Source organism: Bombina bombina, chromosome 2 (assembly GCF_027579735.1).
Source record: "Bombina bombina isolate aBomBom1 chromosome 2, aBomBom1.pri, whole genome shotgun sequence".
In the NCBI taxonomy this organism is placed as follows: Eukaryota; Metazoa; Chordata; class Amphibia; order Anura; family Bombinatoridae; genus Bombina; species Bombina bombina.
In genome coordinates, this window is record NC_069500.1 from 468,484,869 (window position 1) to 468,509,374 (window position 24,506).

A 24,506-nucleotide genomic window follows, 5' to 3' on the forward strand; every position below is an offset into this window, starting at 1 on the left:
TGATATTTTTCAACCCTGGAATAAATAATATATATATATCCAATTACCAGATCTTGCCCTCAGTGGGATAACCGCCTGGGTGCAACTTTGAAATCATACAGCAGCCAAGAAAAGATGCACTCACAGGTCTTTCACCTGTGAGTGCATCTTTTCTTGGCTGCTATATATATATATATATATATATATATATATATATATATATATATATATATATATATATATATATATATATATATATATATATATATATATACACAGGTAGCCCTCAGTTTACACCGGGGTTAGGTTCCAGGAGGAATGGTTGTAAATCGAAGCCGTTGTAAATTGAAACCCAGTTTATAATGTAAGTCAATGGGAAGTGAGGGAGATAGGTTCCAGGCCCCTCTCAAAATTGTCATAAGTAACACCTAAAACATTATTTTTAAAGCTTTGAAATGAAGACTTTAAATGCTAAACAGCATTATAAACCTAATAAAATAATTACACAACACAGAATATATAATTCAACTAAGTTAAATGAACAAAAACATTTGCTAAACAGCATTATAAACCTAATAAAATAATCACACAACACAGACTTCACTTGCATTTTCCTGCAAACAGTTCTTTCTATGCATTCCAATCTGGACTGATTTATAGACAGGAAGATCTTGTTCCTTTGAAATCTGCTCGATAGCTCAGGTCTGGTTAAACTGATTAATTTCAGCTTGCTTGGCTTTGCTGCAAAAAGGAGAAACTATAGGGTGCAGAGGTGACTGAAGCTTTATAAATAAAAATATACTGTCTGTCTTAAATAAACAGGGTGGGCCATGGACTTGATACATCACAAGAGAAATAAATTTATCAGGTAAGCATAAATTATGTTTTCTCTTGTAAGATGTATCGAGTTGACGGATTCATCCATACTTGTGGGATACCAATACCAAAGCTTTAGGACACGGATGAAGGGAGGGACAAGACAGGTACCTTAAACGGAAGGCACCACTGCTTGTAGAACCTTTCTCCCAAAAATAGCCTCCGAAGAAGCAAAAGTATTGAATTTGTAAAAATTTGGAAAAAGTATGAAGCGAAGACCAAGTCGCCGCCTTACAAATCTGTTCAACAGAAGCCTCATTTTTAAAAGCCCATGTGGAAGCCACTGCTCTAGTAGAATGAGCAGTAATTCTTTCAGGAGGCTGCTGGCCAGCAGTCTCATAAGCCAAATGGATGATGTTTTTCAGCCAAAAGGAAAGAGAGGTAGCCGTAGCCTTTTGACCTCTCTGTTTACCAGAATAATCAACAAACAATGAAGATATTTGACGGAAATCTTTTGTTGCTTGTAAGTAGAACTTTAAAGCACGAACCAAATCAAGATTGTGCAACAGACGTTCCTTCTTTGATGAAGGATTAGGACACAGTGAAGGAACAACAATCTCCTGATTGATATTCCTATTAGAAACAACCTTAGGAAGAAAACCCAGGTTTGGTACGCAAAACCACCTTATCTGCATTGAAAACAAGGTAAGGTGAATCGCACTGCAAAGCAGATAACTCAGAAAGTATTTGAGCCAAAGAGATAGCTACTAAAAACAAAACTTTCCAAGATAGAAGCTTAATATCTATGGAATGCATAGGTTCAAACGGAACCCCTTGCAGAACTTTAAGAACTAAGTTTAGGCTCCATGGCGGAGCAACTGGTTTAAACACAGGCTTGATTCTGACCAAGGCCTGACTAAACGCTTAAACGTCTGGGACATCTGCCAGACGTTTGTGTAAAAGAATAGACAAAGCAGATATTTGTCCTTTTAAGGAACTAGCTGATAATCCCTTCTCCAATCCTTCTTGGAGAAAGGACAATATTCTAGGAATCCTAATCTTACTCCATGAGTAACCCTTGGATTCACACCAATAAAAATATTTGCGCCAAATCTCATGATAGATTATCCTGGTGACAGGCTTTCTAGCTTGAATCAGGGTATCAATAACCGACTCAGAGAAACCACGCTTTGATAGAATCAGGCGTTCAATCTCCAAGCAGTCAGACGCAGAGAAATTAGATTTGGATGCGTGAATGGACCTTGGATTAGAAGGTCCTGCCTCATTGGCAGAGTCCACGGTGGAACCAATGACATGTCCACTAGGTCTGCATACCAAGTCCTGCATGGCCACGCAGGCGCTATTAGAATCACCGAAGCTCTCTCCTGCTTGATTCTGGCAACCAGACGTGGGAGGAGAGGAAACGGTGGAAATACATACGCCAGATTGAAGGACCAGGGCACTGCTAGAGCATCTATCAGTACCGCCTAAGGATCCCGGGACCTGGACCCGTAACGAGGAAGTTTGGCATTCTGACAGGACGCCATCAGATCCAATTCTGGTGTGCCCCATAGCTGAGTCAGCTGGGCAAATACCTCTGGATGGAGCTCCCACTCCCCCGGAAATCCACCTCCCAGTTCTCTACCCCTGGGATATGGATTGCTGAGAGATGGCAAGAGTGATCCTCTGCACATCGGATTATTTTGGTTACCTCCATCATCGCTAGAGAACTCTGTGTTCCTCCTTGATGATTGATATAAGCTACAGTCGTGATGTTGTTCGACTGAAATCTGATGAATTTGGTCGCAGCTAGCTGAGGCCATGCCTGAAGCACATTGAATATCGCTCTCAGTTCTAGAATGTTTATCGGGAGTAGAGTTTCCTCCCGAGACCATAAGCCCTGTGCTTTCAGGGAGTTCCAGACAGCCCCCCAGCCTAGCAGGCTGGCATCTGTCGTTACTATGAGCCACTCTGGCCTGGGGAAACACATTCCCTGAGACAGGTGGTCCAGAGACAACCACCAGAGAAGAGAATCTCTGGTCTCCTGATCCAGATGCAGTTGAGGAGACAAATCTGCATAATCCCCATTCCACTGTTTGAGCATGCATAGTTGCAGTGGTCTGAGGTGTAGGCGGGCAAAAGTAACTATGTACATTGCCGCTACCATGAGTCTGATTACCTCCATACATTGAGCCACTGATGGCTGAGGAATGGAATGAAGAGCTCGGCAAGTGGTTAAGAGTTTTGATTTTCTGACCTCCGTCAGAAATATTTTCATTTCTACCGAGTCTATCAGAGTCCCTAGGAAGGAAACTCTTGTGAGAGGGAAGAGAGAACTCTTTTTTTTTTTTTTTTTTTTATTTCAATAGTTTTTATTGAGCATAAAGGAAAATTATAACATACAATAAAGGGTAATACAGAGGCACAGACTGTTTCATGTTTACACATATTATACATTACAATCAGCAATGTTATAATGAGTTGGTGGTCTGTGTCTTTTTGTCCTTTCTGGTGTTTCCAAAGCTCATTTTTCAATTTTTTATTGTGAACATTAACATAGTAATAAGTTATAGCTTAACAAGTTAACTATTCATTAGTATTCATATAACAATTCTTAGATAACTATTTTGGTAAGTCTTCTGTAGGTACAGAATATTAATATCAAGAAAAAAGTATCAGTAAAGGTGTATATGTGGGTGGAGGGAGATATAGAGGAAGAAGAAGGGGGTGGGGAGGGGAAAGAGGAGGGAAGGAATGGAGTAGGAGGTCAAGGGGGAGGAGGAGGAGAGAAGGGGGAGGGGAAAGAGAAAAAAAAAAAAAAAAAAAAAAAAAAAAAAAGGGGAGATTGGGGTAAAAAATTATTCCGTCTAAGGGGGTATAGTTGTTTAACCATGGCAGGTAGCCATAGATGGAATCCATAGTTCCATCATTGCCTCATGTATTTCCATTGTACCGTTTTTCATATGTTGATATCTTTCTATCTGAAGCATGGAAGAGACCTGCTCTTTCCAGTGTTCAAGAGAAGGAACTGCACTTGATTTCCATCTTTGTGGTATAAGGAGTTTAGCACTGTTTAACATAATATATAGTAGGAGTTTTTTAGGTTTACTACGGATTTTAGGGATGTCGAGATAGATAAGGATGCCTGGGTCTTTTTGTAATTGGATATTGAGTTTGGTGTCTATTTCGGAGAATATCCCAGACCAGAAACTCTCCATATCCTTACATGTCCACCAAATGTGTACTAAGTCTGCCTCCTCCCCACAACCCCTCCAACATCTGCCACTACTCTTTTTGTATATATGACGTATTCTGGCTGGTGTAAGGTACCACCTCGCCAGTAATTTAAAATTCATTTCCATTATGTTAGAGGAAATTGTGGCTTCTTTATTGCATTGTAGGGCCTGATCCCATGCCTCCTGGCTGATTTCTCTTTCTAGGTCTTTAGCCCATTTGTGGGTGAAGGAAGGATATGCTTTGCCGCTGTTGGTCAGAAGCATGTTGTACAATTTAGATATAGTGTGTCTGGGTTGGATTTGTTGGGAACATAAATTTTCGAATCTGGTTAGGGGGCGATTGAATTCTTCTCTTTTCTTATGTGTTTGAACAAAGTGTGCTAATTGTGTATAGGCGAACCATGTTGGGGGAGGACCCCCCCCAGAGCTCGCCAAATTTTCCCTTTGTATCAGTTTGCCACCTTCTAGTATACTTTTTAGGGTGAGTTCTTGTATGTGTGGGGAGGGGTTGTTCGGGGGGGGAAAGCCTATGGTTGGTAAGTCAGGGTTGTTCCTGTATGGCGTCATTGGGGAAAGCATGGTGGAGAGATGATTGGACGTTTTAAGGAGTTTGTCCCATAGTAGGAACAGCTCGCTCCACAGTGGGTATTTTGAGATTTCTATGGGTCTTAGTTTTGGAGTAATCCAAGCCCATATTCCCATATTTTCTGAGTTTAGAATTGTTCTATCAAGTTGGATCCACCGTTTATCTGTTGAGTTATAACACCACTCCACCAGGCGTTGCAGAATTGTTGCGTGTCTGTAGGTTTCTATGTTTGGTACCCCTAGTCCTCCTCTGTGTCTAGGGAGGAACATAGTAGCTTTTGGGATGCGAGGCCTAAGTTTTTGCCAAATATATTGTCCTATGATCTCTTGAAGGTTTGGTATGTAGTGTCTGGGTAATGGAGAAGGTAGTGTTTGTAATACATACAGAATGCGAGGTAAGATGGTCATTTTTACTACTTGGACTCTACCCAACCATGATATCTGTTTGTTGCTCCAGCTGGATAAATCAGCTGTGATTTGTTCTAGTAGTGGCTTGTAGTTGTGTGTGAATAGGTCTTTTGGATCTGCCGTCAGATGTACGCCGAGGTATTTCATTTTGTGAGGTTGGACGACCAGGGGGCTGTTAGATTTTATTTTGAGTATAGTTTCCAAGGGTGCATTAATGTTTAAAATTTCCGATTTGGAAGCATTTAGATGGAAATTAGAGAATCTACCATATACGCCAAATTCGTCAAGTAGTGTTGTCAAAGAGGTCTCTGCGTTGGTTAGCATAAACAAGATATCGTCAGCGTATAGCGCCATTTTATGTTCTGAGTCATTAATTTTGATGCCACTGATCTGGGGGTTTTGCCTAACTTTATGAGCTAATGCTTCCACGGAAAGGGCGAATAGGATTGGGGACAATGGGCACCCCTGCCTCGTTCCGTTGGTGATCTGGAAGGGATCTGACAGGATGTCGTTAACTCTCACCTTAGCTGTAGGATTAGAGTACAGTGCGAATATCTTGGAAATAAATTTGCTGCTAATGTTCATATGTTGTAGAACAGAGCCGAGAAAGCCCCAATTGACCCTGTCGAAGGCCTTCTCGGCATCTGTAGAAACCAAAATCATAGGGATCTGTTTATTTCGGGCATATGAGATTAGTTGGAGTATCCTTAACGTGTTGTCTTTTGCTTCGCGACCTGGTACAAAGCCTACTTGATCAGGGTTCACTAGTTTGGGGAGTATCCTATTGAGTCTGTCCGCCAGTATTTTAGCATAAATTTTTACGTCTGTGTTAAGTAGGGAGATTGGTCTAAAATTTTCGGGTTTTGTGGGTGGTTTACCCGGTTTGGGTAAGACCGTGATGTATGCTTCAAGCATATGCTTGGAGAAGCCGCCCACTTCATCAATGATATTAAATAATTGTGTGAGATGGGGTGATAGGTCAGTAGAGTACATTCTGTAATATTTACTGCCGAAACCATCAGGTCCGGGACTCTTTCCTGTTGGGGTGTGTTTTATTGCTAGTAAGACTTCCTCGCATGTGATAGGGCGGTCAAGTGATGTTGAATCTGTGGAGTCTAAGTGGGGAAGTTCCAAGTCAGAGACATATTTATGTACGTCAGGAGATCCCTGATACCTATGGTCTTGATTCTTAATATCTGAAGGTCTGGCAATGTTGTATAAAGTTTCATAATATTTTCTAAAAGTTTCTGCTATACTGAAGCTGTCAGTCTTAGTGTGTCCTTTTTTGTCTGTTAAAGTGAGGATATATGATTTTAAGTGTTTGCGCTTGAGGGATCTAGCGAGTAAGCGGCCTGCTTTATTCCCATATGTGTAAAAGTGCTGTTTAAGTGCTAGGGATTGCTTTTGTTGGTCTAGGTGTAGAAAGTCCCTAACCTTTGTGCGGGCTTGTGATAGTAGGTCTAGAAGGGTTGTATCCTCTGGTTTCTGTTTATGAGCTCTTTCTGCCTCTGATAGACTATGTAGCAAATCATTATATTTTTCTCTGTGTAATTTGCGTATTCTGGCTTTGTGTTTAATCAGAATCCCCCTGATCACACATTTGTGTGCTTCCCACCTGTTCACTTCGGAGGTCACATTAGCTTTGTTAATTTGGAAATATTCTGGGATGGCTTTTTCTAGGTCTATTCTGACCAGAGGGTCGTCCAATAAATGATCATCTAGTCGCCATTGGAACGGGGCAAGAGGTGTTTCTGGCCATTCTACCACGCACAAGACTGGTGCGTGGTCTGACCAGGTGATAGGTAGAATTTTAGACATTTTTATTGTGGATAATATTAGTGGGTCCGCAAAGAAATAATCTAATCGGGAGTACACCCCATGGGGGTGAGAAAAAAAGGTGTAGTCTTTTCTAGTCGGGTTAGATAGCCTCCATACGTCATGGACAGCCAATTCTCTGAGGAGATGGTTAATGCACTTGAGGTCTCTTTTAGGTATAGTAGAACTACCTCCTGATGTATCTAGTTTAGGGTCCATAGGGGTGTTAAAGTCCCCACCCATAATGAGTGGGCCTTTCTTCTGATCCATTATGTGATTAGTCAGGTGTCTCATGAATGTCTTTTGGTCTTTGTTAGGAAAATAGGTGTTTACAATTGTGATAGGGCGTCCGTATAGTAGCCCATGGATAATAATAAATCTGCCCTCCTGGTCTTTGTCTGTATGTATCAATTGAAATGGTATAGATCCTTTAATTAAAATACCTACACCGTTCTTTTTATTAGGGCCAGAGGCGAAGAAGGCAGTGGGGTAGTCTTTGTTGTGCCACTTTGGTTCGTGGCCTTTCCTAAAATGAGATTCTTGCAGTAGGACAATATCCCCACCTAATCTGTTGAGGTCTTTCAATACAATGTTACGTTTCGTGGGGCTATTTAAACCCTTAGCATTAATGGTTATGAATTTAATGGTTTTACAAGCCATTATTGGGGAGAAAAAAAAAAAAAAAAAAAAAAAAAAAAGGGGGAAGGGGGAGGGGGGAGGGGTTGAGGAGAGGTGGGTGTGGGGGGTAGGAAGGGTTAAGTGTGAGTTAGTGTAGTGGAAAAATGAAAAGGTGATAAAAGGAGTGTCTGAGAGAGAGAATAAGAGGGGAAAAGTTTCTATAGGTTTAGTAGTAAAGAGTGTTTCTCGTAACCTTCCTACTGAGATGTGAGTACGGTTACTTGTGAAAAGGGAGAGGAAAGAGCCTTGTCTCCTAGGGGTCATTGAAGGGTATACGTCTTGTATTATAAACAGTGTAGTTCCCGGTCTAGGGGTTCCATATAGAAAAAGTCAATCTGATTCGAAATGGTTCTTTTTGGTTTGTGGCATGGAGAGCCAGACAGTTTTTTAGCATGTTAGTCTAGGAGTGTGGTTTTCTAAGTGTCATGGTATTTCTGGCGTTGTGTGGAAGCATAAATTGTTGGTTGTGTGTTATCAGAAATGTTTAAGTCGGTGTCTAGTAATGTTCTAGGGGTTAGCAGGATGGAGATGAAGATATATTACAGAGTGAAAAAGGTGGCAATCCTAATTAAGCCGATGAACTTGTCATAAGTAAACAAACAGTAAATATGATAATATATTATATCGACTCATATGCTAACATCGACAGAAGATGGAAAGGTGAATTATTAAACAACTCTGGTATGCTCAGGATTAGTTATAAGGCTAGTACATTTTGTATGCACAGTGCGTATATGCTGTTCCATTAGCTAGTTATGTATTATGTGCATATCTTATTATTCCATTACCAACATAAACCCAGCTGTCTTTGAAGATAGGATAAAATGTCAATTCAAACTGGTGAACACATCAAGTCATCAATGGTTACAAATAAAATATTACAATCTAGAGAACCAACAACTCATGAATCTAATAAGAGTTAACATTATAATGTGGCTGTAAAGGATACCTGTATATCATGAGTAAGTTAACATTGCTATCTAAAACAGATTAAGTTAGTAACATAAACATAGTTATTTTGGTAGACTGCTTATAATCTGGAATGAGTTAAAGTGATCTAAGGCTTACACATTGCATGTAAACTGACATTTACTATTTTGTAACAGTGATTAGAAGGAAAAGTCCAGTTTGGGGTGATACGTGTAATCCCCAATGTCCTTTAAAGAAAACACAAAGTTTCACATTCTAGTCTCTATCTTTTATACAGCCACCTAAGGCATGAACTGTTAAGTCTTTTCCAAAGGAGGTAATGGTTGTTAAAGTGGTTATCTAAACTATATACGATACCTCATCTAGGCGGGGGAGCAGAAGATTGGTTATCATCTGGTTGAGAGGAGAAAGTGTTTCTAGAGTCGTCTGCTACTGTATCTGGGAAAGAGATCTTTAGGCCAAATTTTTCATTAAGCCTATGAAGGTCATCTGGTCCACGGTAAATTATCGTTTCCCCATTTTTTGTGGTAATTAAACTTACTGGGAACCCCCAGCGATATTGAATACCTTCTGCCCGGAGGGTATCTGTAATAAATCTCAGGTCTCGGCGTTTCTGGAGGGTGGCAGGGCTAATGTCAGAGAATATTTGAATCTTGATGCCTGCATATGTGACAGGGGATTTAACTCTTGCGCTCTTCAGTACTTCTTCTTTGTCAAGGAAATTCAAGAAGCGAACTATGATGTCTCTTGGTGGAGCTTTCCCCGCTGGTTTAGGCCTAAGGGCCCTATGCGCCCTTTCTAGGATCATATCTGGTGCAGATGGAGTGCCTTTGATGGTGCGAAACAAATCTTGTAGACAGCCAGATATGGCAGATGGGATGATGGATTCAGGGATCCCCCTGACTCTCAAATTGTTTCGTCTGTTTCTGTTGTCGAGATCTTCGATTTTGTCTAATAAAAAGTTAATATTTTCTTCATGGTTGTGTATTTGTTTTGTAGATTGTTGTACATCATCACACAACAAAGTCTGTATGTTTTCCAATTTGGCGACTTTTTGTTTTATTTGAGAGATATCTTTTCGTAGTTCACCAAACAAGCCCCTGACTTCGTTCAGCACTTCTTTAATGTCATCCTTGGATGATAGGTTTTTAAGATCTTCTCTTGTTATAAAGGGGCTATTGTTGTGTGATGTGTCCTGCATTGAGGCCTGAGCTTGTGTCTCAGAGGGATCAGGGCCTTTTTCAGTTTGGGATTCCACTGTTTTTAAATATTGATTGAGGGTGGTGTTTTTCAGTGGTTTTTCCATTCTAGGTGCCCGTTTACCGGGCATTCCAAATCACCCCTGTTTTGACCGGAGAGCCCCTGTTTGGAAAGTCAAAGCAGGCCTAGGGTGCTTCAGCTTAAATTGTACGTACCGCACCAAATATAGGCTGTGTCTGATGTGAGGCAGAGTTTGGTTTAATGTTCATAAAGCCTATCTTTGCGCCTTATTTTGTTTTTGTAGGGCTGTGGGTGTTGCTGGAAGATGGGAGCTGTATGTACTTTACCTCCGGTCTCCTTGTGTTCTTGTCTTGCCTTTAATTTGTTAGATTGCTGGCCCTCATCGGAGTAGTACTCACTTTCTAAATCACTTTCTAAATCAAGGGCCCAGTGTATCGAGAGGCTGCCGCTTTGGAGTCATATGCTGCAGGCCAAATCAGTGCTTCGATGTTTGTCCGGTCGGGTGAAAGTCCGCAACCGGAGCTACGCAGTAACTGCGTAGTGTGTCCTGCTGCCTAGATCTGGGCCTGCGTCGCAGTGGCGTCCGCTGATTCCGGGTCTTTTTGCGGTGAACTTTTATGTAGTGGAGTTAAGTTGGTATGTCGGCTGACAGCTCAGTCGGGTAACAGTCTTTATCACCAGCGATGGTTGGATCACATGAGGGTTATGTGATCCAAGGCAGCTGCATGTAGAGTAGGTGATCTGGGCCGCTACAAATGCCTCTTTGCTCACATCTCGCACGCTGTTGTCTTGTATCTGAATTGGATCTATCCCAGGTACTCAGGGATGCTCTAGATAGTGTGGGAGCAATTTAAGTTACCGGGAACTTGGTGTTTAGACCCCCTTAGGAGAAACTTGGCTACGGAGCCTAGTTAGTGTGCGGCCATTTCCCTGCTTGGCCAGGCTCCGCCCCCGAGAGAACTCTTTTTTATGTTCACCTTCCACCCGTGAGATCTCAGAAAAGCCAACACGATGTCCGTGTGAGACTTGCCTAGCTGGAAAGTCGACGCCTGAATCAAGATGTCGTCCAGATAAGGTGCCACTGCTATGCCCCGCGGTCTTAGAACCGCCAAAAGGGACCCTAGCACCTTTGTGAAAATTCTGGGAGCCGTGGCCAACCCGAAGGGAAGGGCCACAAACTGGTAATGCCTTTCCAGAAAGGCGAATCTGAGGAATTGATGATGATCTCTGTGAATAGGGATGTGTAGATACGCATCTTTTAAGTCCACGATAGTCATATATTGACCTTCCTGGATCAATGGCAGAATAGTCCGAATAGTCTCCATCTTGAATGATGGTACTCTGTGGAATTTGCTTAGAATTTTGAGATCCAAGATTGGTCTGAAAGTTCCCTCTTTTTTGGGAACCACAAACAGGTTTGAGTAAAACCCTAGCCCTTGTTCCGCCTTTGGAACTGGGTGGATTACTCCGATGGTATGTAGGTCTTCTACACAGCGTAAGAACGCCTCTCTCTTTGTCTGGTTTGCAGCCAATTGAGAAATGTGAAATCTCCCCCTTGGGGGGGGGGGAGTCTTTGAAGTACAGAAGATATCCCTGGGACACAACTTCTAAAGCCCAGGAATCGTGAACATCTCTTGCCCAAGCCTGAGCGAAGAGAGAGAGTCTGCCCCCTACTAGATCCGGTCCCGGATCGGGGGCTACCCCTTCATGCTGTCTTGGAGGCAGCTGCAGGCTTCTTGGCCTGTTTACCCTTGTTCCAAGCCTGGTTAGGTCTCCAGACTGACTTGGATTGGACAAAATTTCCCTCTTGCTTTGCAGCAGGGGAAGCTGAAGCGGGACCACTCTCCGAAAGGAACGAAAATTATTTTGTTTGGTCCTCATTTTATTTGTTTTATCCTGAGGGAGGGCATGGCCTTTCCCTCCAGTGATGTCTGAAATAATCTCTTTCAGTTCAGGCCCAAATAGGGTCTTTCCTTTGAAAGGGATGTTCAAAAGTTTAGATTTTGATGACACATCAGCAGACCAGGACTTAAGCCATAACGCCCAGCATGCTACAATGGCAAAACCTGAATTCTTTGCCGCTAATATAGCCAGTTGGAAAGCGGCATCTGTAATGAAATAATTAGCCAACTTAAGGGCCTTAATTCTATCCATAATATCCTCTAATGGAGTCTCCATCTGAAGAGCCTCTTCTAGAGCCTCGAACCAGAAAGCAGCTGCAGTAGTTACAGGAACAATGCACGCAATAGGTTGGAGAAGAAAACCTTCATGAACAAAAATTTTCTTTAGGAGACCCTCTAATTTTTTATCCATAGGATCATTGAAAGCACAACTATCTTCGATAGGTATAGTTGTACGCTTAGCGAGAGTAGAAACAGCTCCCTCCACCTTAGGAACCGTCTGCCACGGGTCCCGTACGGTGTCAGATATGGGAAACATTTTTTAAAAACAAGAGGGGGAGCGAACGGTATACCTGGTCTATCCCACTCCTTAGTAATAATATTAGCAATTCTCTTAGGGACTGGAAAAACATCAGTGTAAACAGGAACCTCTAAGTATTTGTCCATTTTACACAATTTCTCTGGGACCACTATAGGGTCACAATCATCTAGAGTCGCTAATACCTCCCTGAGCAATAAGCGGAGGTGTTCAAGCTTAAATTTAAAGGCCGTCATATCAGAATCTGTCTGAGGGAGCATCTTTCCTGAATCAGAGATTTCTCCCTCAGATAACAAATCCCTTACCCCCACTTCAGAACATTGTGAGGGTATATCGGATACGGCTACCAAAGCATCAGACAGCTCAGCATTTGTTCTTAACCCAGAGCTGTCACACTTTCCTTGTAAACCAGGCTGTTTAGAGAAAACCTCTGTGAGGGTTTTATTCATAACTGTGGCCATGTCTTGTAAAGTAAATGAATTTGACGCACTAGAGGTACTTGGCGTCACTTGTGCGGGCGTTACTGGTAGTGACACTTGGGGAGAGCTAGATGTTAAATCCTCATTTCCTTCTGTCTGAGAATCATCTATTGCAATATTTTTAAGTGCTAAAATATGCTCTTTATAATTTATAGACATATCAGTGCAGGTGGGACACATTCTAATTCAGCCAATCGGAATTCGGCGGACGCCATCTTGGATGACGTCATTTAAAGGTACATCATTCCAAGTTCAGCAGTCGGCCGGGATGGATGCTCCGCGGCGGCGGAGCGAAGAAAGAAGATTGAAGATGCCGCCGGAAGAATGAAGACTTTGCTGCCGCTTGGAGGAAGACGTCGCCGGAGGAAGAATTCTTCTTTGCCGCTTGGAGGAAGACATCGCCGGAGGAAGAATTCTTCTTTGCCGCTTGGAGGAAGACATCGCCCGGATCGGATCAGGAGTTCGGCCCGGTGTGGTGAAGACAAGGTAGGGAGATCTTCAGGGGGGTAGTGTTAGGCTTTTTTAAGGGGGGTTTGGGTGGGTTTAGAATAGGGGTATGTGGGTGGTGGGTTGTAATGGGGGGGGGGGGGTATTGTATTTCTTGTATGCAAAAGAGCCGAATTCTTTGGGGCATGCCCCACAAAAGGCCCTTTTAAGGGCTGGTAAGGTAAAGAGCTTTGAAATTTGTTGAATTTAGAATAGGGCAGGGAATTTTTTTTATTTTGGGGGTTTATTATTTTATTAGGGGGCTTAGAATAGGTGTAATTAGCTTAAATATCTTGTAATCTTTTTTTTATTTTTTGTAATTTAGTGTTTTTTTTTTTTTGTAATTTAGTTTAGTTAATTTAATTGTATTTTTAGATAGATGTTAGTAGTTTATTAAATTTATTGATAGTGTAGGTGTATTTGTAACTTAGGTTAGGATTTATTTTACAGGTAATTGGGTAATTATTTTAACTAGGTAGATATTAAATAGTTAATAACTATTTAATATCTATTATACCTAGTTAAAATAATTAACAATTTACCTGTAAAATAAATATTAACCCTAACATAGCTACAATGTAATTATTAATTATATTGTAGCTATCTTAGGGTTTATTTTATAGGTAAGTATTTAGATTTAAATAGGAACATTTTAGTTTATAAATGAATTAGATTAATTTAATATAAATTTAGTTAGGGTTAGATAGAGTTAATATAGTTAATATAAATACTATAGTAACTATATTAACTATATTAACCCTAATATAATTAGGGTTAATATAGTTAATATATATAATGTAATACCTATATTAACTATAATATACTTAGGGTTAATATAGATAATATAGCTGGCGGCGGGGTAGGTAGATTAAATTAGGGGTTAATCATTTTAATAGAGATGGCGGCGGTGTAAGGGGCTTACATTAGGGGTTAATAATTTTAATATAGATGGCGGCGGTGTTAGGGGCTCACTTTAGGGGGTTATAGATATAATATAGCTGGCGGCGGGGTACGGGAGCGGCGGTTTAGGGGTTAATAACTTTATTAGGTTGCGGCGGGGTACGGGAGCGGCGGTTTAGGGGTTAATAGCATTTTTATTGTTAGGCTAGTGAGGGGGGACAGCGGATAGAGGGTTAGACAGTGCGGGCTATGTTAGGGAGGCGTGTTAGACAGTGCGGGCTATGTTAGGGAGGCGTGTTAGACAGTGCGGGCTATGTTAGGGAGGCGTGTTAGACAGTGCGGGTGTTTTAGACTTTAGTCAGGTTTTATAGGCGCCGGCAGATTCTAACGTGGCGCAAGTCACTGGCGACGCCAGAAATTTGTACTTACGCAGATTTCTGGACATCGCTGGTTTGTCAGACTTACGGCACGTTAGCATCTGACGGCGACCTATATGGGATGGCTCGAGTTGCGAGCTGAAACTGCGGGCGACGCCGGTTCCCTCGCTTGCGCCGCAAACTGCGATCGATATCGGATCGCGCCCCTGAGGCGTGAAAATAGGCCCCTCACACCTCACTTAATGTTATGGGGCCTAAACGAAACACAACAGAGTGTTTCTTAAACTAGCCATGTGGGTTAATAACCCTTAAACAAGCCACAATGACACCTTAAAGTCCCTCAAAAAACGTTATATTTGAAATAAAAAACAAACGTTTTTTCCTATTAGTGTCACCAGTAACTAATGAGCCCTTTATGCAAGCTGGGATTCCTATTAAATTTCTGAATACAGCTTACCCTTCCCTCATGGGGATATTGCCAGCCTTTTCTAGAAATAACACAGTCTGTCTAGAAAAAAATAGACTGAACATACCTCAATGCAGTTTAGCCTGCAAACCGTTCCCCCAACTGAAGTTTTCCTGTACTCTTCAGCCCTTTTGAGAACAGCAGTGGATCTTAGTTACAAAGTGCTAAGATCATTATCCTCCTTGCAGAAATCTTCATCCCTTTTCTGCCAGAGAGTAAATAGTACACACCGGTACCATTTAAAATAACAAACTTTTGAGAAAATAAAAACTAACATTTTTATCACCACACTCCCTTTACCCATCCTAGCAGTTAAGCAGGCAAAGAGAATGACTGGGGGGGCAGAGCTAAGGGAGGAGCTATAAAGACAGCTCTGCTGTGGGTGCTCTCTTTGCGACTTCCTGTTAGGAAGGAGAATATCCCACAAGTATGGATGAACCCGTGGACTCGATACATCTTACAAGAGAAAAGGTTGTTATTCTGAAACGGTGTAAATTGAACCGTTGTAAAATGAGGGTCACCTGTGTATATATATATATATATATATATATATATATATATATATACATACAGGTGACACTCATTTTACCCATCCTATATATATATACTTACATACACACACACAGATTCACTCTTAATGGAAACTGGTATCACTAACCTTCCCTGGCAATTAATTTCAGGAGAAAAATAACTGATATCTATTAATATTTTGATTTCTTGTTTGTCTAGGGCCTTTGCTGCTAAATCAGTGTTGTGTTTGCTAATGGATTCCTGCATTTTGGTTTCCTGCCCAAATTGGTCATCAAGTATCTTGGGTGATCACAATGTAAAATCGATTTGTTTGTAAAAAGGCTGCATCCACAAACCTTTTAAACAAAAAAAGCACATGAAAAGGCTTTTACATGTGTTAAGTACCTGTTCTTGAAACAGAAACTGGGAGGTTGCATGAAACTAACTGATACATTATTCCATTCATGCCTCTTAAGGTTACAGTATTGGTCTATTCAAGTAACCCCTTTTACATATGTGACATTAACAAATGTAATCCAAACCCATCCTCAACACTGATAAACCATATGAATGTCATATATATTTTGCATGATGGTCATACTTCAATAGTCACACCAGGACATTAACATCTACAAATAACGTGTTTTTAATTTTTATCTTAAAGGGACAGTCTATACCCAGTACAACATTTTGACTCCTTATTAGTGCTTACCATAGAAGCATACTTCAACTGGTCATCATCGTTTTTTTAAGATCCTAAAATGGGCGCTAAGTTCCAACTACGTACTACATATATATTTTGGTAATTGTCTCTCTCTAATCACGACCGACTAGTAAATAACTTTCCCTGCTTGCACGCGTTGATTTGCACATGCACAGTTTATGCATAGGAGTGTTACAGGCTAATCATTACCTAATGATGTTTCTCCTGACTTTCGTTCTGGATCTTTTTATTATTGTGCAAAGCTTTGCATAGCCACTATATATATATATATATATATATATATATATACATACATACACAGTATATATATCTCAAGAGATAGAATAAAGCACTCGCTGGTCTTTAGACTACAATCAAACCATTTTATTCTGATGTGACGTTTTGGGGTAAACAAGCCCCTTCTTCTGACAAACAAACAGTGAAATAGTGAGCCTTATAAAGCCTAGATAGGCCCTCCTCCAGCAATCTGCCAATGGGGAGCAGCGTGTGCAAAAACCAAAACGTGTTGCAAACAGCTAGCTAACTGTGTAAAATATGTATAGTGGCTACTAATAATAAAACATAATCAATGGTGATCATACTCACGCCATAATGGCACCCCCACTGAAAACTGCAAAGTCTCCAAGGCATAGTAACAAAATCCTAACATAAAGAATTCATATCAACTAACTAATTTATATGTTTCAGAAAATCACAACACCGCAGTGGTGGGGTCATACATACCACTTCTCATGACATCATGGGCCAAAGGATAACAACCCACCATACCGATCTCTAGTCATCTGGCCGATAATGTATTCTTAGAGAGAAGCAAACATAAACTAGTAGCCTGGCTCAATTGGTCTAAGAACACAACAGAGCATAAGACGATAAAAATAAAAACACTCAACTCGTCAAAATAGAACACCAAAGGGGCGTATACGTTCATCATAGCAACCTCCAAGCTAAATGCGATAGAGCCAATTAAACAAAAAGGGGCGTGGCCACACCCCAAACGCATCATAAAATGCTTTATTCTCTCTCTTGATATGTTACACCAAGAGCACCCTGACAGCTGATGTACCTTTGGTGAGAGTGTGCACACTCTGCAACTTTTGTTTATATAATATAATTTATGTAAGAACTTACCTAATAAATTAATTTCTTTCATATTGGCAAGAGTCCATGAGCTAGTGACGTATGGGATAAACAATCCTACCAGGAGGGGCAAAGTTTCCCAAACCTCAAAATGCCTATAAATACACCCCTCACCACACCCACAATTCAGTTTAACGAATAGCCAAGTAGTGGGGTGATAAAGAAAGGAGTAAAAAGCATCAAAAAAAGGAATTTGGAAATAATTGTGCTTTATACAAAAAAATCCTAATCACCATAAAAAGGGTGGGTCTCATGGAATCTTGCCAATATGAAAGAAATTAATTTATCAGGTAAGTTCTTACATAAATTATGTTTACTTTCATGTAATTGGCAAGAGTCCATAAGCTAGTGACGTATGGGATAGTAATACCCAAGATGTGGAACTCCACAGAAGAGTCACTGATAAAATTCATCCACAGCCCAAAATATAAGTTTATTCTCATAAATGAAAAGAAAAAACTTAAACATAAGCAGAGGAATCAAACTGAAACAGCTGCTTGAAGAACTTTTCTACCAAAAACTGCTTCAGAGGAAGCAAACACATCAAAACGGTAGAATTTAGTAAATGTATGCAAAGAAGACCAAGTTGCTACTTTGCAAATCTGATCAACTGAAGCTTCATTCTTAAAAGCCCACGAAGTGGAGAATGATCTAGTAGAATGAGCTGTAATTATCTGAGGCGGGGCCTGACCCGACTCCAAATAAGCCTGATGAATCAAAAGCTTAAACCAAGATGCCAAGGAAATGGCAGGTCTTCTGACCTTTCCTAGAACCAGAAAAGACAACAAATAGACTAGAAGTCTTCCTGAAATCTTTAGTAGCTTCAACATAATATTTCAAAGCTCTTACAACATCCAAAGAATGTAAGGATCTCTCCAAAGATTTCTTAGGATTAGGACACAAATAAGGAACAACCATATCTCTATTATTGTTGTTAGAATTCACAACCTTAGGTAGAAATTTAAATGAAGTCCGCAAAACTGCCTTATCCTGATGGAAAATCAGAAAAGGAGATTCACAAGAAAGAGCAGATAATTCGGAAACTCTTCTAGCAGAAGAGATTGCTCAAAGGAACAACACTTTCCAAGAAAGTAGTTTAATGTCCAAAGAATGCATAGGGTCAAAAGGAGGAGCCTGTTAAGCCTTCAAAACCAAATTAAGACGCCAAGGAGGAGAGATTGATTTAATGACAGGCTTGATATGGACCAAAGCCTTTACAAAACAGTGAATATCAGGAAGCTTAGCAATCTTTCTGTGAAATAAAGCAGAAAGAGCAGAGATTTGTCCCTTCAAGGAACTCGCAGACAAACCTTTATCCAAACCATCCTGAAGAAACTGTAAAATTCTAGGAATTCTAAAAGAATGCCAGGAGAATTTATGAGAAGAACACCATGAAATATAAGACTTCCAAACTCGATGATAAATCTTCCTAGAAACAGATTTATGAGCCTGTAACATAGTATTAATCCCTGAGTCAGAGAAACCTCTATGACTAAGCACTAGGCGTTCAATTTCCATACCATCAAATTTAATGATTTGAGATCCTGATGGAAAAACGGACCTTGAGACAGAAGGTCTGGTCTTAAAGGAAGTGGCCAAGGTTGGCAACTGGACATCCGAACAAGATCCGCATACCAAAACCTGTGAGGCTATGCTGGAGCTACCAGCAACACAAACGATTGTTCCATGATGATCTTGGAAATTGTCCTTGGAAGAAGAACTAGAGGCGGGAAGATATAAGCATGTTGGTAACACCAAGAAACTGCTAATGCATCCACCGCCTGAGGATCCCTGGACCTGGACAGGTACTTGGGAAGTTTCTTGTTTAGATGGGAAGCTATCAGATCTATTTCTGGAAAACCCTACATCTGAACAATCTGAAAAAACACATCTGGATGGAGCGTCCACTCCCACGGATGTAAAGTCTGACGGCTGAGATAATCCGCTTCCCAATTGTCTACACCTGGAATATGAACCGCAGAAATTAAACAGGAGCTGGATTCCGCCCAAGAAAGTATCCGAGATACTTCTTTCATAGCTTGGGGGCTGTGAGTCCCACCCTGATGATTGACATATGCCACAGTTGTGATATTGTCTGTCTGAAAATAAATGAAAGGTTACCTCTTCAACAGAGGCCAAACCTGAAAATAACACAGAGTTCTAAAATATTGATTAGTAATCTCACCTCTTGAGATTTCCAAACCCCTTGTGCTGTCAGAGATGCCCAGACAGCTCCCCAACCTGAAAGACTTGCATATGTTGTGATCACAGTCCAGGATGGACGAACAAAAGAGGACCATTGAACTATGGTGATCTAACCACCAAGTCAGAGTCGAACATTGGGATTTAAGGATATTAATTGTGATATCTTTGTATAATCCCTGCACCATTGCTTCAGCATACAAAGCTGGAGAGGTCTCATATGAAAATGAGCAAAGGGGATTGTGTCCGATGCTGCAGTCACCAGACCTAAAACTTCCATGCACATAGCTACTGAAGGGAATGATTGAGACTGAAGGTTCCGACAAGCTGAAACCAATTTTAATCGTCTCTTGTCTGTTAGAGACAGAGTCATGGGCACTGATCTATCTGGAAACCTAAAAAGGTAACCCTTGTCTGAGGAATCAAGGAACTTTTTGATAAATTGATCATCCAACCATGTCTTTGAAGAAAAAACACTAGTTGATGCGTGTGAAAATGTAAAGACTGAGCTAATACCAAGATATCGTCCAAATAAGGAAACACCGCAATACTCCGTTCTCTGATTACAGCGATTAGGGCACCGAGAACCTTTGAAAAGATTCTTGGAGCTGTCGCTAGGCCAACTGGAAGAGCGACAAATTGGTAATGCTTGTCTAGAAAAGGGAATATCTGAAACTGATAGTGGTCTGGATGAATCAGAATATGAAGATATGCATCCTGTAAGTCTATCATGGACATATAATGACCTTGCTGAACAAAAAACAGTATAGTCCTTATAGTCACCATTTTGAAAGTTGGCACTCTTACAAAATGATTCAAAATTTTCAGATCCAGAACTGGCCTGAATGAATTTTCTTTCTTTGGGACAATGAATAGATTTGAATAAAACCCCAGACCCTGTTCCTGAAACAAAACTGGTATGATTACCCCTGAAAGCTCCAGGTCTGAAACACACTTCAGAAAAGCCTGAGCCTTTACTGGATTTGCTGGGATGCGTGAGAGAAAAAATCTTCTTACAGGAGGTCTTACTCTGAATCCTATTCGGTACCCTTGAGAGACAATACTCTGAATCCTTTGATTTTGGACAGAATCTGCCCAAATACTTTGGAAGAATCTTAATCTGCCCCCTAACAGCTAAGCTGGAAATAGGGCCGCACCTTCATGCAGACTTGGGGGCTGGCTTTGGTTTCTTAAACAGTTTGGATTTATTCCAACTTGAAGAAGGTTTCCAAATGGAACCAGATTCTTTGGGGGAAGGATTGGGTTTCTGTTGCTTATTTTGTCGAAAGGAACAAAAACGGTTAGAAGCTTTAGATTTACACTTAGGTCTTTTATCCTGAGGCCAAAAACTCCCTTTCCCCCAGTGACAGTTGAAATAATTGAATCCAACTGAGAACCAAATAAATTATTACCTTGGAAAGAAAGAGATAGTAATCTAGATTTAGTTACCATGTAAGCATTCCAATATTTGAGCAACAAAGCTCTTCTAGCAAAAATAGCTAAAGACATAGATTTAACATCAATTTTGATAATATCAAAAATGGCATCACAGATAAAATGATTAGCATGTTGAAGCAAGTGAACAATACTAGACAAACCAGGATCTGTTTCCTGTTGCGCTAAACTTTCCAACCAAAAAGTTGATGCAACTGCAACATCTGCCATAGAAATAGCAGTCCTGAGATGATAGCCTGAATATAAATAATCTTTCCTTAGATAAGATTCAAGTTTCCTATCTAAAGGGTCCTTAAAGGAAGTACTATCTTCCATAGGAATTGTAGTACATTTGGCAAGAGTAGAAATAGCCCCATCAACTTTGCGGATCTTTACCCAAAACTCCAAACTAACTGCTGGCAAAGGATACAATTTTTTAAACCTTGAAGAAGGGATAAAAGAAGTACCAGGCCTATTCCATTCCTTAGAAATCATATCAGAAATAGCATCAGGAACTGGAAAAACCTCTGGAGTAACCACAGAGTTTAAATGTTTAATAGTTTTAATATCAAGAGGACTATTGCACTCAATATCCAACGTAATCAACATCTCTTTTAACAAGGAACAAATATACACCATTTTAAATAAATAAGTAGATTTGTCAGTGTCGATATCTGAGGTAGGATCTTCTGAATCAGATAGATCCTCATCAGAGGAGGATAATTCCTTATGTTGTCGGTCATTTGAAATTTCATCAACTTTATGATAAGTTTTAAAAGATCTTTTACGTTTATTAGAAGGCGGGAAAGCCTTCTGAATCAAAATAAAATCTTTTATATTCACAGGGATATCATGTACATTAGATGTTAAAGGAACAACATGCATTGTACTATTACTGATAGATACATTCTCTGCATGTAAAAGCTTATCATGACAACTATTGCATACCACAGCTGGAGATATAATCTCCACAAATTTATAACAGATACACTTAGCTTTGGTAGAACTGTTATCATGCAGCAGGGTTCCAACAGTGGTTTCAGAGACAGGATCAGATTGAGACATCTTGCAAATGTAAGAGAAAAAAAACAAATATATAAAGCAAAATGATCAATTTCCTTATATGGCAGTTTCAGGAATGGAAAGAAATGCAAAAAGCATAGCCCTCTGACATAGAAAAAGGCAAGAGGCACATAGGAATGGGGTTTTAAATAATAATAATAATAATAATAAAATATGACGCTCAACGCAAAATGAAATTTTTTTGCCGCTAACAACATCCGGAAATGACACACTTGCTTCATTGCAGAGGCAACCTTGTGCAAGGAACTCCACGTCAACTAAGACACCCTGGAAATTACGAACTTGCATCACCGGACGTACCTTCGCGCCAAAAAAATTATCGCGCCAAGAATGACGCAATAAACATCAGCATTTTGCGGCTCGCGAGCCTAATTTTGCCCGCGAAAATTTCATGAAAAAGCAGTCAATTTGAAAAAAAGACTAAACCCCAGATAAGAAAAATATTTTCCTAAATATGTTTTTTCCCAAATATGAAACTAAATAGTCTGCAAAAGGAAATATACATAAACCTGACTCATGGCAAATATAAGTACAATACATATATTTAGAACTTTATATTAATACATAAAGTCCCAAACCATAGCTGAGAGTATCTTAAGTAATGAAAACATACTTACCGAAAGACACCCATCCACATATAGCAGATAGCCAAACCAGTACTGAAACAGTTATCAGTAGAGGTAATGGAATATGAGAGTATATCATCAATCTGAAAAAGGGAGGTAGGAGATGAATCTCTATGACCGATAACAGAGAACCTATTAAATAGATTTCCCACAAGGAAAACCATTGCATTAAATAGGTGATACTCCCTTCACATCCCTCTGACATTCACTGTACTCTGAGAGGAATCAGGCATCAAAATGCTTAGAAGCGCATATCAACGTAGAAATCTAGCACAAACTTACTTCACTACCTCCATAGGAGACAAAGTTTGTAAAAATGAATTGTGGTTGTGGTGAGGGGTGTATGTATTTGCTCCTCCTGGTAGGATTGTATATCCCATACATCACTAGCTCATGGACTCTTGCCAATTACATGAAAGAAATATATATATATATATATATATATATTTGTAACTGTATATTAAGAACAAAAACTAAATTTTATAATAGATGTCTTGAATCACCCTCCGCTCCATTGCCTGTGGCTGCTTTTCTATCTAAGGGCAGAGGCAACCGGGGCTTCTCTGCCATCAACCTGGCACTGGAAAAAAAGATGATAGGTAAACCAGGAGAAGACACAATCCAAGTGGGTAGTGCCACTGTTATTTGTGATGATAGAGCATGTTCTACGATAGTGGCAGAACATCCATGGTGGCAGAGATCATAGCTGCCCGAGAGGTCTGATACTGAAGGGGGGGAAATATTTGCTTTATTTCTTTCCACCCCATGGCTGTCCGAATGTGCTGCCGTGATATATGTTGCAGCACTTGTTGGCAGCCATGGGGTTAACTAGAAGTGTATCAGAGCCCATGGGGGGGGGGGGAGTTCACGTGGGAGTGACTGCTTGTAGTGAGATGCAGAGGATGATTTATAGCTAGGCAAACAGCAGCAGACCAGGGGCGCAATCCGATATATGGCATAGGTTTCGGCGCAAGGGAACCCGCGCCGCCCGAAATTTCACCTTGCACATCAGGGTATTACATATACCCCGCCGGCAGTTCCTAAAGTGCCGTAAGTCGGATAAACTAGCGATGTCCAGAAATAAGCGTAACTATTTCTAAAAATTTCTGGAGTCGCTAGTGACTTACGGCACTTTAGAAACTGCTGGCGCCTAAGAAAACTAACTAAAATTTTAAATCTCCCGTAACTGTCTAACACGCCTCCCAAAAATAAGCCAGATACGTATACCCCTATATCCGCAATCCCCCCTCTCACTCCTAATAATAAATGTATTAACCCCTAGACCGACAACCCCCCACGCCGCAATAAACCTATCCTAGTATTAACCCCTAAACTGCCATAGCCCACACCGCAATAAACCTATCCTAGTATTAACCCCTAAACCACCGTAGCCCACATAGCCATAGCCATGTAATAGATTTAATAGGCTATGTGGGCTATGGCGGATTAGGGGTTAATAATAGAATAGGTTTATTGCTGTGTGGGCTATGGCGGTTTAGGGGTTAATACACTTTATTAGTTATTGCGGTGGGGGATTACGATTGACAGGTAGATAGACATTGTGCATGCGTTAGGTGTTAGGTTTTTTTTTGCAGGCATTTTAGGGAGTTACGGTGCTCCCATACTCAGTGCAAGGCCTGCTACGGCTGCATTTTATGCAAGGTGAAAATGGAGTAAGATTTCGCCATTTTCGCCACGTAAGGCCTTGCGCTGGATATTGGATACCGACTTACGACGCGGTCCCATGTTAGTCTATGGGAGTAAAAATTGCGAGCAACGGGTGAAATATACGGCCGTAATTTGTATGCTACGCCGTATATGTAATACCAAAATCGTGCAAAATCTGGCGTCGCCGGCTTTTACGGCGACGCTGCATATCGGATTGGGCCCCAGACCGTTCAAGCAAAAGTGTTTTTTTAAGTGGTGTAAGGTAATGCTAAGCTTAAAATGACTTGTTTTGAGACTGCACTAAATG

The 24,506-nt window shown here is 40.6% G+C and overlaps 1 protein-coding gene across 1 annotated transcript in view; it reads right to left on the bottom strand.

Moving 5' to 3' along the window:
* Positions 1–24,506, bottom strand: part of LOC128647017 (small G protein signaling modulator 1-like) — a 692,799-nt gene that overhangs the window by 221,435 nt on the left and 446,858 nt on the right.